Raw genomic sequence first — 18,491 nt, forward strand, 5'->3', positions numbered from 1 at the left:
ATGCTTGAGTTGTCTAATGTGCTACAACCCAAGAATATTGTCTGTTGAATCGGCACCTAACTTTCTTGTCTCAAGTATGTAAGATAGTCGTGCCTTCATATAAATGAAGTATTGATATATTTTTTTTCTATTTTGTTTTTTAACAAATACTATTCATAATAAGCTTCCAACTTGTATCACTTCATGTGATTGTTTCATTTTGATCACTGAATGATTTAGTTTTCATTCAGGGGGTGAACCTAACTGGCCTTGGGAAGACCATCAGTGGCCAGCAAAACAGCTGCTAGAGCAATGAAACGCTCTTATGAAGACAGGCAAAAGCTTTTCTTTTCTTGGGAAGTGACTGTCTAAATCTTGTAATAATAAAAGTAAACATTTCTTGTTATTTCAGTCTAAAGAGAACTTTTCATGTACTTTTAATTCTAGGTGAACGTTAAAATTTTTATAAATGTAAATTCTGGATTTCTTGCAGAAAATCATAGAAAAACGAAATAAAATAATTATAGTTAAGTATGAGAGTAATGATGAATTTTTAAGACTGAACTATAAAGAAATGAGCTAGATAATTTAAACTGCACATTTATTCAAAATACTATCTCCCAATCTTTGGAGCCAGTACATTTTCAGGAAGAGAATAACACCCTTTTTTGAGATTTAATTTTTTATTTTCAATTTTTCTTTCAGATGATTCATTAAAGAGAAATAATAATCCACAGTAATAGATTTATCACTTGATGTCTTGTTAACTCTTTCTTGGTGATTCCCTTCCACACTCTCTCTCTCTCTCTCTCTCTCTCTCTCTCTCAGGGTAACTCGGGAATTTTTCTTTTGGCTGGTACAGCATAAGCCTCAGGTTTCCTTGCACCATATAGCTAATAATAATAATAATCTGACATCCATTTAGGCCTAAACCTTGAACAATATTTCTCAGTTGGTATGTAAAGCCTAGTAGCTTCAAAGATAAGTTCTTTGAATGCTTCCCATTTTGAATTTGCTGCTGGTAACATCATCAGTTGGTCCCTCTGTATAAAATTTAAATACTGTCTCAGTCCATTGTAGTCGCCTTTACGAAAGCAATAACCCTTCCCTTTACCCCTAATGGTAGTTACCTCTTTGAGTAAATCCCACTTCAGAACACTGTGATCACTGCCACCTAGTGGTTCCTGTATCTGCAGATTCTTAATGCATGAAGAATCACTACTGATAATCAAATCAAGAGTATTACTCCCTCTAGTTGCCTCCCGAACATGCTGATGTAGAAAACAATCATCCAATAAATCCACAAAAGCCTTGCTAGTGTGTGAGTGACCAGCCCCCAAATTCCAGTCAATATCTGGGAAATTAAAATCCCCCATTTTAAGACTCTCTGATTTACTGGCCCACTCTATTTCCCTGTACAGTTTCTTATTATACTCATCAGAGTCATTAGGCCTATAGCACACTCCTACTCTCAATTTTGATCTCCCAATGCTTACATCACACCAAACTGACTCGACACTGCACTGTCCAGCGATGTCAACTGGCTTCACTTCCTTCGATTTTATGTATTTCTTAACTAATAGCATAACCCCTCCTCCTCCCTTCCTATCCTGTCTATCCTTTCTGGTAGTTACTACCATAGACTTCCTGTCTATGGTAGTGACCTCTTTCAGTAAATCCCACTTCAGCACACTGTGATCACTGCCACCTAGTGGTTCCTTTATCTGCAGATTCTTAATGCATGAAGAATCACTATTAATAATCAGATCAAGAGTATTACTCCCTCTAGTTGCCTCCCGAACATGCTGATGTAGAAAACAATCATCAAATAAATCCACAAAAGCCTTGCTACTGTGTGTGAGTGACCAACCCACAAATTCCAGTCAATATCTGCAAAATTAAAATCCCCCATTATAAGACTCTCTGATTTACTGGCCCACTCTATTTCCCTGTATAGTTTCTTATTATACTCATCAGCGTCATTAGGCCTATAGCACACACCTAATCTCAATTTTGATCTCCCAATACTCATGTAACACCAAACTGACTCGACACTGCACTGTCCAGCGATGTCGACTGACTTCACTTCCTTGGATTTTATGTGTTTCTTAACTAATAGCATAACTCCTCCTCCCTTCCTATTCTTCCTGTACACATTGTACTCCCCAGATTCCAGTTCCGCGTCCCTTATATCTGTGTGACACGTCTGTGATATCCCAACAATATCTGCCTTTGATGTTCTGAACAATACCTCAAATTCATTTACCAAACTCCTAGAATTGGTGTATATATAAGTATACATGCACCTGTTCCTATTCTTAGCTGTCTAACACAACCCATGTATTTACTTGTACCGCAATGACTCCCAGCAGTCTCTGAAATACCCTGCATCTTGTTTTCCAGGCTGCTGCTCATTCCAATAGAAGCAGTGCAAGAATCACTTTCACCTCTGCCAGTGGCTACTGTTAATCTATGTCCTTATATCCCCCCAAGCTAACAGTTTTCCGCCCCACCTAGCACTGCCTCGATAGCATCAGCAAATATTCTTGCACCCTTTCTATATAAGTATATTCCATCCCTGTAGAAGCAGTCTCTCCTGTTAACAAGCAAAGACCAGGCTGAAAAAAATTCTACCCCTTGAGTCTTGCACAATCTCTCCAGGGCCGAATTGATCGACAAGGCTCTCATTATATACTCCCTCCTATCGTGTCTGGGCAGAATTGCAGACACTTTCAAATTCACCCTAATTCACGGCTTTTTTTTTTCGTTACGGATCTTGTTTATATAACTATCAGCAAAGGCTCACTATGATTTTACCCCACATCTTATATGGGCTTGGCACATCCAGGTTTCTGAGCTGGATATCATCCTTCTCCCTTCTCTTTCTTGGTGATTCCCTTCTACTTCTGACATTTGTTCTCTCGGGAGTAACTCATATTTTTTTTTTTTTTTTGACTGGCGCAACAAAAGCTGCAGGCTTCCTTGCAGGATATGTCTATGTTGAGCATTGTTTGTAAACAGAGTATGGAGCCAGCTATGTTAACTACGCTTGTGAAAAGAATTGCTAGAACACAAAAATGACTGTGTAACTGGGAAATAAATCAAAATCACACTAGCCTATGTTTGCATGAAATATTTTTGTTTTTAGGTCCTAAATCCATCTCTAAAGTGGGTCCCATATGTTATGATACACCCTATACATATAAATTTCAGTTGACATTCCTTAAACCTTCAAATCTATCACCTTCGCTCATGTTATCGTTTCTCAGTTCTACTTGTCTCTAATTTTAATTTTATTAAGCCTTAACATTATTAAGTTTTTCTGTTCTTTTCGTCTCATATTTTATGTTGCCACATGAAATGTCACCAAACTTGTCTTGTTCCTTGTTGTGTCATCCTTGTTATGCTATTTTTCATCACATTCCAAAATCCACCCTGTTAGTTCCTTCTTTGAAAACTATATCATTTTGGTTAATTTATATTTCAGTTGTCTTGACAATCTATTATACACGGGCGGGCCGTCCTGAGGGTGCAGGGGTGCACTGCACCAGAGTGCCAACATTCAAGGGGTACCTGCAAACCTGAAACTTACATACACATATGAAGAAAATTTTAATGGGGGCACCAAATTTCAATTGGCACTGGGGCGCCACATATCCTAGGAATGCCCCTTTTATATTTGAAGTTTTAAATTATTAGATGCACTACCCCATCTGAAGGTACTGTCTCTGGGTATTTATATTAATGCTTGCATTTTTGGTTCATTATTGCAGCAATCCTGGTAAGGGTGGCTCATGACTGCCATGGTGTAGGGTGATTGCTGCTTATCTCACATTTTTCTAGGTTGAGGAATTATCAAAATGCAATGCCCTTTCCCTGTCACTGGAGTGGCTTGCAGCTTTCTCTGATATAATGAAGCACTGGGAGCTGAATCTCTCCTTTTACATTTTCCCAGATTGCCATCCTTCTATATAAATTGGACAACTTCCATTTCCACTCCATTAGGTTTTTCTTTGTCCTCAACGTCCTGAAATCTTCTTTTGATAGCAGTTTCCATCTTCGGATAGATACTGGTACTAGATCAGAAGAGTAGTGTGGATGGTTGATCTGTAGAAAGCCACGTTTCATCAGAAATGTCTTCACAAGTGAGGAATGGAAAAGGATATTGTCATGCAACAAGAACCAGCTGCCTCTCTTTAAATTATTGCATCATCCAGGAAATGCACTTCGATGATCTTTGCGGCACCTGTACATAGAACACAGCATTGACTCTCCTCCCTTCGGGTAAAAATTCCTTGTAAATTTTGACATTTATTGAAAAACATGATCGCCATCACCTTAATCCTTAAGTTACATAAACAAAACATTTTGGGTCTTGGTAGTATTAAGGTCCATTGCAGCTTCTCACGCTCCATCTCTGGGCTGTAATGAAACACACATCATCTCCAGTGACAATAGTCGAGGAAATTAGGATTGTCTTAACAAGTCTGGATAGTCCTTGCATGACATGCTTCTGCTCATCCAAGACTGTACATCACAAATTTTGCACACCTTCTTTTACCTAAATCTTCATGCATGAATCACCTCCTCACTGTGTCCAAACATGGAGACCTCAAAAGATGAGCTCCTTGAAAGGGGGCTAAAGATGAGAAACACAGAGTGGTAATCAATGGACACTGCTCTTCATGGACTATTATTAGTGGAGTCCCCCAAGGTTCGGTGCTGGGCTTATTTGTCGTTTTGTATATTTATCAATGATATTGATGAAGGGATATCGGGCTTAATGTCCAAGTTTGTAGATGATACAAAGGTTGGCAGGGTTATTAATGACACTAAAGACAATATATGCTATTGCAACAGGATCTAGAAAAGTTAGGTAGATGGGCTGAGAAGTGGCAACTGAAGTTTAACATTGACAAATGCAAAGTATTGCATATGGGTAGCAGTAACCCAAAAGAAATGTATGAACTCTGTGGTACTACACTCAGGGAGGTGGAGAATGAAAAAGGCTTGGGGGTAATTGTGCAGTCAGATATGAAGTTCTCTGAGCAGTGCAGACGGGCTGCGAGAGCAGGTCATGAAGTTTTGTCAATGATATATAGGAATTTTGCTAGCAGAGACAAGGATGTGATTATCCCTTTGTATAAGGCAATGGCCAGGCCACACCTTGAGTACTGCATACAGGTCTGGAGGCCTCATTTTAGGAAGGATGTAGAGTTGCTAGAACGAGTACAGAGAAGGGCAACAAGATTAGCTAGAGGAGCAGAGGGGTGCACTTACAAAGAAAGGCTTAAGTTCTGAAAGTTGCATCTGCAGACTAAGCACCTGGAAAGTGATCTGATTGAGGTGTATTTTGTTAGCAGAGACTTGAATGGTTTGAGCAAGCTTAATGCTGATGGGATTCTTCCTCATGCTCAACCTGAGGGGTCATAAACTGAAATTGAGGAGCGATAGTTTTCGACTAGATGTGCGGAAAATTGGCTTTAGCCAGCAGGTAGTTGATTGCTAGAACAAACTTCCATCTGTCGCTGTGGAAGTTGATAGCTTAAATAAATCGAAGGAAGAAGTGGACAAACTTTTGGAGCGAATGGATGAGTGAAAAGAGGATTGATTTTTTTTTTTTTTTTTTTTTTTTTTGGCTGATGGTGTATAGGCTTGCTTTCTTGCATTGTATGCCTCTATTAATGTTAATGCTAACTTTCATGGTGAGATCAGCAAGTGTTAGCATATGAGGAAAGACTTCAATTATGTGGACTAGAGCTCGGCAACTCAGCACCTTAGAGGGGGACCTGATTATTGAAATGAGTAATGGTGGAAGTTTCACTTTTATAAAGAATTCCAGAACTAGCATCAGCATTAATAGAGGCATATGATGCAAGAAAGCAAGCTTATTCAGCATCAGCCAAAAAAAAAAAAAAAAACACACAACCACTACTTCCATTTCACCCCTCCGTTCGTTCGAAATACCTGTCCAGCTGAGCCTTAAATTTGTTTAGGCTATCAACTTCAGGCCTGACGTAGCCCAGTGGTCAGGAGCGAGAGTGCACAGCACGCGTTCCTTGAGTGGACCGGGGTTCAAGCCCGTGACTACTAAATACGATAAATATTTGTATTGACGATTTATTGTAAACTCTACTGACTTGGTTGTCGTGCCGGAGTATAAACAGAAAAAAAAAATTTATTTATTAACAACAAGTGATGGAAGTCTATTCCACAAACCAACTACCCGCTGGCTAAAGGCAAATTTCAGCACATCTATCCGACATCCATCCTTCCTCAATTTGAATTTATGCCCTCTCAGGTGATTATTCTGAGCAAGAGAAAGAATCCCATCGGCATTGAGCATGCTCAAGCCATTCAAAGCCTTATACACCTCTATCAGATCACCTCACCGATGCCTAGTCTCCAGACTCTGTAATTTGCAAAACTTAAGCCTTTCTTCGTAAGAGCAACCCTTTGTTCCATTCACGAATCTTGTTGCCCTTCTCTGTACTCGTTCCAGCAGCTCTACATCCTTCTTGAAATGAGGCCTCCAGACCTGTATACAGTACTCAAGGTGTGGCCTGACCAATGCCTTATACAAGGGAATAATCACATCCCTATCCCTGCTAGAAAAATTCCTGTATATCATTGACAAGACACCATGAGCTACTCTTGCAGCTCGTCTGCACTGCTCAGAGAACTTCATATCTGCCTGCACAATTACCCACAGGTCCTTTTCATTCTCTACCACTGTCAGCGTAGTACCACAGAGTTGATACGTTGATCTGGGGTTACTGTTTCTCATATGTAGTACTTTACATTTGTCAATGTTAAACTTCATTTGCCACCTCTCAGCCCATCTGTTCAACCTTTCCAGATCCTGTTGCAGTAGCATAGCATCAGTAGTGTCCTTAACAACCCTGCCAACCTTTGTATCGTCTGCAAACTTGGACATTAAGCTTGATATACCATCATCAATATCATTTATAAATACAGAAAACAACAATGGACCCAACACTGAACCCTGAGGAACTCCACTAATAACATTAGTCCACGTTGAGCAGTGTCCATTGATTACCACTCTCTGTCTTCTGCCACTCAACCATCCCTTTATCCATAGCAGCAATTTGCCTCCAATACCACACTGCTCCAATTTGTGCAGCAGTCTTCCATGTGCAACAGTATCAAAAGCCTTTCTAAGATCCAAATATATAATATCAAAGTTATTCCCTGCATCCAGTTCTCTTGTGACTACATCATAGTATCCAATCAAATTGGTCAGACAAGACCTGCCCTTAACAAAACCATGCTGTGTCTGAGCTATAACTGAATTCTAGGGGACATAAAATAAAATTATTGGGGAAGAGGTTTAGATTGCATATTTTCTTTTAGCCAGCAAGTTATTGATTACTGGAACACACTGCCTTTACAGGTAGTTGAGGCTGAATTTGAAAAAATTCAGTTGAACTGGTTAGCAACTACATGAGGGGAGGGAAGTGCATCATAATTGTATTTTATTTACTTTTTTTGTTTTTTTTTTGGCTGATGCAGAAAGCCTGTGGCTCCCTTGCACTATATGGCTAATACTGATACTTATTCATATCCAACTCATCAGCCATCACTGATGGGCAAACCATGACCACTTGCCACAATTTTCTGAAATTTTGCAACTATCATTTCAAGAGGTTGATGGAAGCCTTCTTGGGTTATCGCAAACATCCTCATGTCCATCTTTAACCACTCATGCCATTAAAACACACTGGTACAGCTTAACATTTCATCACCATAAAGTTTTTAACATTTCATCTTTCTTTTACAAATTTCCCAGTTTGAAGCAAAATTCAATATTTGTTTGTTGCTCCATTGCAAAATCGTGACACAGAATAGTCATGCCGCTAATAAAACTGGCTGTTACTTGCAACCTCAGCCTACTGGACAACCTCTGAACCACCATCTGTTGGAGTAAGTTTGAATCACAATATACCACTACCATTTATTTTCAAGCTCAATAAACAAAGTTCCTGCACTGAATGGAAGTTTCGTGCAGGACCTTTATTGCCACACCCTGTATACTTTATGATAAATTTGTCTGAAAGATTTATCTTCACCACTCTGAAATTTTGTACTCTCCCTTCTTTTTGCAGTTACTTTATATAAGGGCAGATCTTATCTCCTTAAAATTTCATTAAATCTTCTCAGGTTCCCCCATTCTGTTTGATAGGCAACTACATAATTATATGTACATTACTTCTTACTTCACAAAGGGAACTTATAGATTTTGATACTTTCCCACATGTAAGACTGCTGAACAAATTTAGTCATGACCACAGATGGGTAGTGGCTCTAAACGTCACTTTTTGTCTTTTTGGAGTAGTGTGGCATTAGGGAAAGTTATCGCTATGGATAAAGGAATGGTTCCGTGGTTGAAGACAGAAAGTGGTTATAAATGGGCACCGCACTTCATGGACTATTATTAATGGAGTCCTCAGGGTTAAATTCCGGGCCACATATTTTCAATGTTTATATATCAAGCTTATTAAGTTTACAGATGATGCGTAGGTTGGCAGGGATGGTTAAGGACAGTAATCAAGGTGTACTACTGCAACAAGACCTAGAAAAACTGGACAGATGGGCTGATAAGTGGCAATTGATGTTTAATGTTGATAAATGCAAAGTACTGCATATGGGCAGCAGTAATCCCACAAGGTGGTGGAGAAAGTAAGTGATCTAGGGGCAATTGTAGTCCGACATGAAGTTCTCTGAGCAGTACAGACAGGTTGCCAAGGCAGCTCATGGATTTCCCATCCATATAGAGGAATTTTGCCAACCGAGGCAAGGTGATTATCCTTGCACAAATCAAAGGTTAGATCACATCTTGAATACTACATGAGGTCTGGAAGCATTATTAAAATGAAGACTTCCTCATTTTGTCTGTGGATTTGTTGGAACAGGCACGAAAAAATAAAAAAACATCAGAGAGGATACAAAATCATATTCTATAAAAGACTAAAATTCTGCAAATTTCAGTACTCAAAAAATAGGCACCTGGGAGATCTGAGGTGCTAATTGCTTTAAATGGATTGAGCAAGATAAATGTTAACCATCCTTATTCTTGATTAGACAATACACATAAGGGGACATAAATTTAAACTGAGAAAAGATGCTTACAGGATAGAAGTGCAAAAATGTTAGATAGAAGGGGTGGTGGGGTAATGCTTCTTATCAGAAGCAGCCTGAGTGCGACGATTGCTTACTCGGATTCAGACATTTCACATGCTAGTATAGAGTCTGTATGGTGTGATATAGTTGGAAACAAAGGTATAATGCGAGTAGGAGTAATCTACAGACCAGGTGATTGTGAAGATTATGACAAAAGCCTCTACATGCAAATGGAATGGGCAAGTAAGCGTCAATGCCTTATTATGGGTGATTTAAATTTGCCTCTAATTGATTGGAGTAAATGGGAAGGAAACTCCACATGGGGAACAAAATTTTTAAATCAACTAGATGACTGTTATTTGTATCAACACGTCAGGGAAAGTACTAGAGAAAAGAATATCCTAGACCTCATCATCACACATGAATCAGATGACATAACAGGGCTGACAGTAGAGGAACCAGTAGCAGGAAGTGATCACGGAGTTCTACGGTGGATGATGATGAGAGAGGTAGCAGAAGTAAAAGGCAAAGGAATGGGTTTTAATTTCAGAAAAGGAAATTACGATGCCTTAAGGTACTACATGGCCTCTATTAACTGGGTAGATATCGCGCAGAGAATGAATATAATTGAACTGTGGTACGCTTTTAAAACAATCACAGATGCCTTGAATGCGTATATACCATTAAAAAAATACTTCACGAGAAGGGTTCCAAGTTGGATGAATAGTGAAGTTGCCACATTACTTGAGCAGAAAAAGGTGGCATGGAAAGGTTACAGAGCAATAAAAAGTACTGAAGCCTATAACAGCTACAAGGTGATGTGTAATAGAGCCACAGAAAAGGTTCGACAGGCAAAGGCAGTTTATGAGAAATCACTAGCAAACAGAGCAAAGAGGGGGGGATAAAGAATTCTTCACATATATAAATGCCAAGAAGAGCAGGACAAACCAGATTGGACCTTTACGTAAGGGAAAGGGGATATAATAAATACACCAGCTGCCATTGCAGATGAACTCAACAGTTATTTTGCATCGATATTTACAAATGAAAAGCCTTTTGTGGCAATGGGAAATTGAGGGAGCGAAGTTAAAAAATATGTAATTAATAATATTGAAATTTCGCAAGATTATTTAATGAAAAAACTTTCGAGCCTACAGACCAGTAAGGCTCCTGGAGTTGATGGAATATACCCTGTAATCTTAAGAGAGGCGGCATGCGAGTGCATTGAACCATTGAGGCTAATTATGCGATCATCACTAGACTCTGGGGAGATTCCCTTGGATTGGAAAAGTGCAAATGTATCTCCCATATATAAGGGTGGCTCTAAAAGTGAAGTTGGAAATTATCGACCTGTCAGTCTGACTTCAGTAGTAGGGAAAATCATGGAGGCAATGATCAAGGGTGGAATTCAGGATCATTTGGACCGAATTGAAATTCTCAAGGATACTCAGCATGGTTTTGTAAAGGGAAAATCATGTTTAACAAATCTGGTTCGTTATTTCAAAAGGGTCACTCACGAGCTGGATTTAGGGAATAATTTCGACATTAAATTTTAGCAAAGCTTTTGACTCAGTCCCACATGAGCGGTTGCTTTATAAGCTGGAACAGGTTGGAATCACTGGGAAAATCCTTAGATGGATAGAAGGATGGCTTCAGGGCAGGAGGTAGAGGGTTGTGATAAATGGCTATTCCTCAGATTGGGTTGATGTAAGAAGTGGGGTTCCCCAAGGATCAGTATTAGGCCCACTGTTGTTTTTAATTTTCATAAACGACATTGATGAAGGGATAGAGGGTGTGATGTCTAAATTTGCAGATGATGTTAAAATTGGTAGAGTAGTTAATGATCACTGTCAAGCTGAGCTTCTTCAGAGAGACCTAGATAGACTTCAGGAATGGTCAGAAAAATGGCAGCTGTGCTTTAATCCAACAAAATGTAAGGTATTACACCTGGGAAACAGTAATCTCAAAAAAACTTATTCACTTGGTGGAGTTCAACTAAACCCAGTACTGGAGGAAAGGGACTTGGGTGTTACGATACGGTCAGACATGAAATTCTCTGAGCATTGTAAACAGGTTGCAAGTAAGGCCCATGGTGTCCTATCGATGATCTATCGAACTTTTGCAAGTAGAGATAGGGATGTGATAATCCCATTATATAAGGCTTATGTTAGACCACACTTGGAATACTGTGTTCAAGTATGAAGACTGCAGCTAAAGAAAGACATCGAGCTTCTTGAAAGAGTGCAAAGAAGGGTAACTTGCCTGGTGAGATCGGCAAAAGGGCGTCCTTATGAAGAAAGACTTCGAATATGTGGGTTGCAGAGTTTGGAAACTAGACACCTTAGAGGAGATTTGATTGAGGTGTTTAAGGCTCTGAGAGGCATCAGTAAAATGAATGAGGACGAAATTTTCAAGATTATAAATGATGCTAGAACTAGGGGACATAAATTCAAGTTACGGGGGGAAATGTTTAGATTGGACTGCAGGAAGTTTTATTTTAGCCAGCGAGTTATAAATTACTGGAATAAGTTGCCTTCATGGGTGGTAGAGGCCGACAGATTGGGGAAATTCAAAGGTCATCTGGATAGTACTTTCGGGTAAGGGAAGCGCATAGGATGATAGGTTTAATTTCTTTTTTTTTTTTTTTTTATTAATTATTATTATTTAGTTATTTATTTATTTTTTATTTTTTTGGCTGGTGCAGCATAAGCCATAGGCTTTCTTGCACCATGCGGCCGTTACTAATACTAATACTAAATTTGCTTTCAGCCATACAGTAACTGATTTGTTGGAACAAGCTTCCATCTAGTTAACCACAACCATTTCTGAAATAATAAAGATATAGTTAAATAACAACTCTAATACTCTCTTCAAACCTTCCATCTGATAAACATTGCTAGTATGGATTTATCAGTATCAATCTGCTGGAGATCTAATCCCTGGCCTTCTGGCTGTGAAGGGTTTTTGCAACACCACTCAACTGAATGTTTGCAATAAAGATATTGTATATCTCTTGGTTATTAGTGGACAAATTCCATGGAAAAATCTGGGAATAATTTAATCTGTTTCAAAGACATTTGAAATTTGGTGCAAATACACTCCAAGAAAGCTTTCATTAGTGCGTAACACACGCTTCTTGATTAGACCGGGGTTCGATCCCGTCACCACCAAATACGGAGGATGCGGAAAGGTCAGGGAATGACCACCGCATATTCCCGGAGCAATATGGCCTTAGTTGCTAATGCTCCTAAAAACCAAATAACAAATAAATAACAACAAAGCTTTCATTCTATGGTATCATCTGATTTACATCAATGGTTGCCATCCACAGACCAGAATTTCTAAATTCTATTGTTTTAATGATTGCCAAAGAGATAGATACAAAATATTTTTCCTGATCCATTTTATTACGGAAATGACCACTCTTTTGCTTTTGCCTCCTTTCAACCCACAAAGATCACCAGAATTATAGTGTAATAGGATTTTTTTTTTTTTTTAACTATTCCAGGGCAGTAGGGCTGTTAACAACAATTTTTTTTTTGCTTTATCCAGCCTTTTCAAAATTGCAAATCCCTAAGTATTGTATTCACTGTGAACTGTATTCACAGTTCACATTTCCAGCAGTTTCTCTCAGGTTTAAGGACCTCTTCAACAGTACAGCCTTAAAACTCCACCACCAGGGAAGTATTCAACACTTTTCATTTCACAAAACTCGCAAACTGGCTCATGAGTACATGTTGCATCTGGAGATATAATACATACCAACCTGTAAAAGAATTTATATGCTCTGGCTATGCAATAAATAATGTCAAAATAATTAAAAGCAACCTTAGACTCATGAATGCAACAAGAAATACTTGAGGTGTTAACTGCCACTTGCTACTAAGTAATTAAACAAATTTAATTAAAAAATAACAATGAAAACAAAATAAACCAAAGAAGCATTACTTGGTGTTCTGATGGGCTTAAATGTAATGCAAATATGCAAAATAAACTTTAATGTTGTTATTTCTCTTATTAGGTGTCACTTCCGAATGGTGTGAGAAGGGATCCTAGCATCATTTTAGGTAGAAGTTGAAACTTAAGCAAGATCAAATGCTGCTCTGCTTCTGTGCATGAGTACTGGCAATTACTTAATTTTTATTTTGCAGTTTTATAGTTTGCTTATTAATTTTGTTTATCTAATTGCTTGGTGTTAAGTAGCAATTAGCACTCTTAAGTAATTCTTGGACTCTGCAGCCATTTTTTATAAATGGTATAAGAGTGTTTTAATTTAGACATCTTAGGCATTCCGCTATAATGAATTTATATGTTGAATCAATAAATAATGATAAACATTACTTCACTGATATTTTTTCTTTTCCCATAATAACTAAATAGCAAATCATTAAATCATAATTTACTAATAAATAGTAAATTATTAAATAATATTTTATATATGTAGTTTGCAGCATTTTTAATTTAAATTTGGTGCAATCACCAGATAGCTACAAAGCACGAATAGAAATCGATACACAACAGTATGAAAAACAGCAAAGTTTCATTTATTCCTTTTATTCTTATATAAAACATGAATGATAAAAAAAACATTAAGAATCTAACACAAATCTTAAAGATATACAACGGACATGTACAGGCTCACATGCGTAGCAATGTTTCAAATGAAATATGACATGATTTGACATATACAATTGCACAATCAGTCTTGAACAAATAAATAACACACAAACAATATGCAAAAATGATTAAGAACACCAGAGTTTGAATTAGTTCAAGCTAATACAAATATGTGTGCAAGGAAAAAAAATTTACTATAATTCCCACTTCAGTTCAATAAAGACTAGTTTTTACATTAACAAAGGGTGCTTCTATATATGCTACCACACTTTGACATACACTTGTAGAAAAAATCAACATCTGTGTTGGAACTTGTATTTGAAAGCTTACAGACCACACTGATCAGCTAATAACAGATGTTATTAACTATGTAAAATCCAAGGAAGTGAAGCCAGTGGACATCGCTGGACAGTGCAGTGTCGAGTCAGTTTGGTGTGACATAAGCATTGGGAGATCAAAATTGAGAGTAGGAGTGTGCTATAGGTTTAATGACTCTGATGAGTATAATAAGAAACTGTACAGGGAAATAGAGTGGGCCAGTAAATCAGAGAGTCTTATAATGGGAGATTTTAATTTCCCAGATATTGACTGGAATTTGGGGGCTGGTCACTCACACACTAGCAAGGCTTTTGTGGATTTATTGGATGATTGTTTTCTACATCAGCATGTTCGGGAGGCAACTAGAGGGAGGAATACTCTTGATTTGATCATCAGCAGTGATTCTTCATGCATTAAGAATCTGCAGATAAATGAACCACTAGGTGGCAGTGATCACAGTGTGCTGAAGTGGGATTTACTCAAAGAGGTAACTACCATTAGGGGTAAAGGGAAGGGTTATTGCTTTCGTAAAGGTGACTACGATGGACTGAGACAGTATTTAAATTCTATACAGTGGGACCAACTGATGATGTTACCAAGAGCAAATGCAAAATGGGAAGCATTCAAAGAACTTATCTTGGAAGCTACTAGGCTTTACATACCAACCAAGAAATATTGTTCAAGGTTTAGGCCTAAATGGATGTCAGATGAACTGATGAGGCATATGGCAGAGAAGAAACATGCATGGGATACATACAAATTAACACATGACACAGAAGCCTATGATAGATACAAGTTGATCTGTAACCAAGTTACAAAGGAGGTTAGGCAGGCGAAGGCAGATTACGAGAAATCTTTGGAAAGGAATGCAAAGAAAAACAGCAAAGAGTTCGTTACTTATGTAAACTCTAGAAGGAAGGGGATGAATCAGATTGGACCACTTGATATCGATGGGTCAACTGGTGATGATCCTGCTCAGGTAGCTAACAAACTAAATGAATATTTTGCATCAACATTCACACATGAGGAGTTATTTAGCGAGGGGAAAGCCAGAGGTGTATTCAACTCTAGCAGTAAGCTAGAGAATCTTGTAATAACTGAGAGTAAAGTGGAGGAGAAATTGTTGAAGATAAACACAAGAAAGGCACCCGGGGTGGATGGGATCTATCCAGTTATATTAAAGGAGGCAGCAGAGGAAGTAAGCAAACCCTTAGCCATAATTATGAGAGCTTCCTTGGACTCAGGGGAGGTACCCACAGACTGGAGATGTGCAAATGTGACCCCAATTCACAAAGGAGGATCAAAGGCTGACACAAGTAATTATAGACCTGTGAGTTTAACTTCTGTTCCAGGAAAATTAATGGAGGCACTAGTTAAAGAAGCACTGCAGGATCATTTAGACAAGACTTCAGTTATAGCTCGGACACAGCATGGTTTTGTTAAGGGGAAGTCTTGCCTGACCAATTTGATTGGATACTATGATGCAGTCACAAAGGAACTGGATGCAGGGAATAACTTTGATATTATATACTTGGATCTTAGAAAGGCTTTTGATACTGTTGCACATGGAAGACTGCTGCACAAATTGGAGCAATGTGACATTGAAGGCAAATTGTTGCTGTGGATAAAGGGATGGCTGAGGGGGAGAAGACAGAGACTAGTAATCAATGGACACTGCTCGTCGTGGACTAATGTTATTAGTGGAGTCCCTCAGGGTTCAGTGTTGGGTCCATTGTTGTTTTCTGTATTTATTAATGATATAGATGATGGTATATCAAGCTTAATGTCCAAGTTTGCAGACGATACAAAGGTTGGCAGGGTTGTTAAGGACACTACTGATGCTATGCTGCTGCAACAGGATCTGGAAAGGTTGAGCAGATGGGCTGAGAGGTGGCAAATGAAGTTTAACATTGACAAATGTAAAGTTCTACATATGGGAAACAGTAACCCCAGATCACCGTATCAACGCTGTGGTACTACGCTGACAGTGGTAGAGAATGAAAAGGACCTGGGGGTAATTGTGCAGGCAGATATGAAGTTCTCTGAGCAGTGCAGACAAGCTGCAAGAGTAGCTCATGGTGTCTTGTCAATGATATACAGGAATTTTTCTAGCAGGGATAGGGATGTGATTATTCCCTTGTATAAGGCATTGGTCAGGCCACACCTTGAGTACTGTATACAGGTCTGGAGACCTCATTTCAAGAAGGATGTAGAGCTGCTGGAACGAGTACAGAGAAGGGCAACAAGATTAGTGAATGGAACAAAGGGTTGCTCTTACGAAGAAAGGCTTAAGTTTTGCAAATTACACAGTCTGGAGACTAGGCATCGGTGAGGTGATCTGATACAGGCATATAAGGCTTTGAATGGCTTGAGCATGCTCAATGCCGATGGGATTCTTCCTCTTGCTCAGAATAATCACCTCAGAGGGCATAAATTCAAATTGAGGAAGGACGGATGTCGGATAGATGTGCGGAAATTTGCCTTTAGCCAGTGGGTAGTTGGTTGGTGGAACAGACTTCCATCCCTTGTTGTGGAAGTTGATAGCCTAAACAAATTTAAGGCTCAGCTGGACAGGTATTTCGAACGAACGGAGGGGTGAAATGGGAGTAGTGGTTGTGCTTTTTTCTTTTTTTTTTCTTTTCTTTTTTTTTTTTTTTTTTTGGCTGATGCTGAATAAGCTTGCTTTCTTGCATCATATGCCTCTACTAATGCTAACTAATGCTAACAGTATAAACAATTTATACTTATTTTGTCGGGTATATAATGCCGTCAAAGAATATGCAAGAAAAAATTAGAAATTTTGATTTTTAATATAATTTTTTTCGAAAAAACTAAAAAGTTCACATTTTGGTCATTTGCCATTGTGCCTTGGTTGTTTTCACTCTCAATAGCAATGATGTAACAAGTACAATGCATGCGCCCAAGAAAACTCAATTTTATGCAACAAATGCAGTGGCACAACAAGTTGAGCACAATTGAGCAACAAAATTGTTGCCCTTTGAGAGCTCTACAAGGATATATAAATAGATTTCAATTCAGGTTTTCCGTTTTTCAAGAGTTGAACAACTCGAAAGTAACTACTTCATTCAGTTACTTCGCATTTGTTGAGCAGTGCGGTTGTGTTTCATTCAGTTAAGTTGTGACGATGGCAAAAGTTACATCAACTAAACATGTTCAAAGATTTTGACAAAATCACAAATCTAATGTTGAAAAGCAAGCAAGATCAATTAGAGGCAGACATTATTCATGGATTCACCTTCGGTTCCATGGAGCTAACGTCGATTTTTTTAAAATTTATTAATTACACTGTACATATTTGTTTAATTAAATAACTTTTGGTCAATAAACACATTAACTTTAATAAAATATAAATTGCTTTGCTACAGAACATTTCATTTTGACAATTTAGCATTAGCATCAGTAGAGGCGTATGATACAAGAAAGCAAGCTTATGCAGCATCAACCCAAAAAAAGCTCCAATTTCACCCCTCCATTTGTTCCAAATACCTGTCCAGCTCAGCCTTAAAATTTATTTAGGCTATCAACTTCCACCACAAAGGATGGACATCTGTTCCACCAATCAACTACCCACTGGCTAAAGGCAAACTTCCGCACTTCTGTCCTACAACTGTCTTTCCTCAATTTGAATTTATGCCCTCTCAGGTAATTATGCTGAGCAAGAGGAAGAATCCCATCAGCATTGAGCATGCTGATGCTCAATGCTGATGCATTGAGCATGAGCTCAATCCATTCAAGGCTCTATATACCTCAATCAGATCACCTCATAGGTGCCTAGTCTCCACACACTGTAATCTGCAAAACTTAAGCCTTTCTTCGTAAGAGCAATCCTTGGTTCCATTCACTGATCTTGTTGCCCTTCTCTGTACTCGTTCCAACAGCTCTACATCCTTCTTAAAATGAGGCCTCCAGACCTGTATACAGTACTCAAGGTGTGTCTTGACCATCGCCTTATACAAGGGGATAATCACCTCCTTATGCTAGAAAAATTCCTGTATATCATTGACAACACACCATGAGCTACTCTTGCAGACTGTCTGCACTGCTCAGAAAACTTCATATCTGCCTGCACAATTACCCCCAGGTCCTTTTCATTCTCTACCACTGTCAGTGTAGTACCACAGAGTTGATACATTACTCTGGGGTTACTGCTTCCCATATGTAGTACTTTACATTTGTCAATGTTAAGCTTCATTTGCCACCTCTCAGCCCATCTTCTCTACTTTTCTAGATCCTGTTGCAGCAGCATACTGTCATTAGTGTCATTAACAACTCTGCCAACCTTTGTATCATCTGCAAACTTGGACATTAAGCCTGATATATGATCATCAATATAATTAATAAATACAGAAAACAACAATGGACCCAACACTGAACCCTGAGGGACTCAACTAATAACATTAGTCCACAAAGAGCAG

The sequence above is a fragment of the Mastigoproctus giganteus genome, chromosome 3 (genome assembly GCF_048544385.1).
Source record: "Mastigoproctus giganteus isolate SK-2022 chromosome 3, ASM4854438v1, whole genome shotgun sequence".
NCBI classification, from domain to species: domain Eukaryota; kingdom Metazoa; phylum Arthropoda; class Arachnida; order Uropygi; family Thelyphonidae; genus Mastigoproctus; species Mastigoproctus giganteus.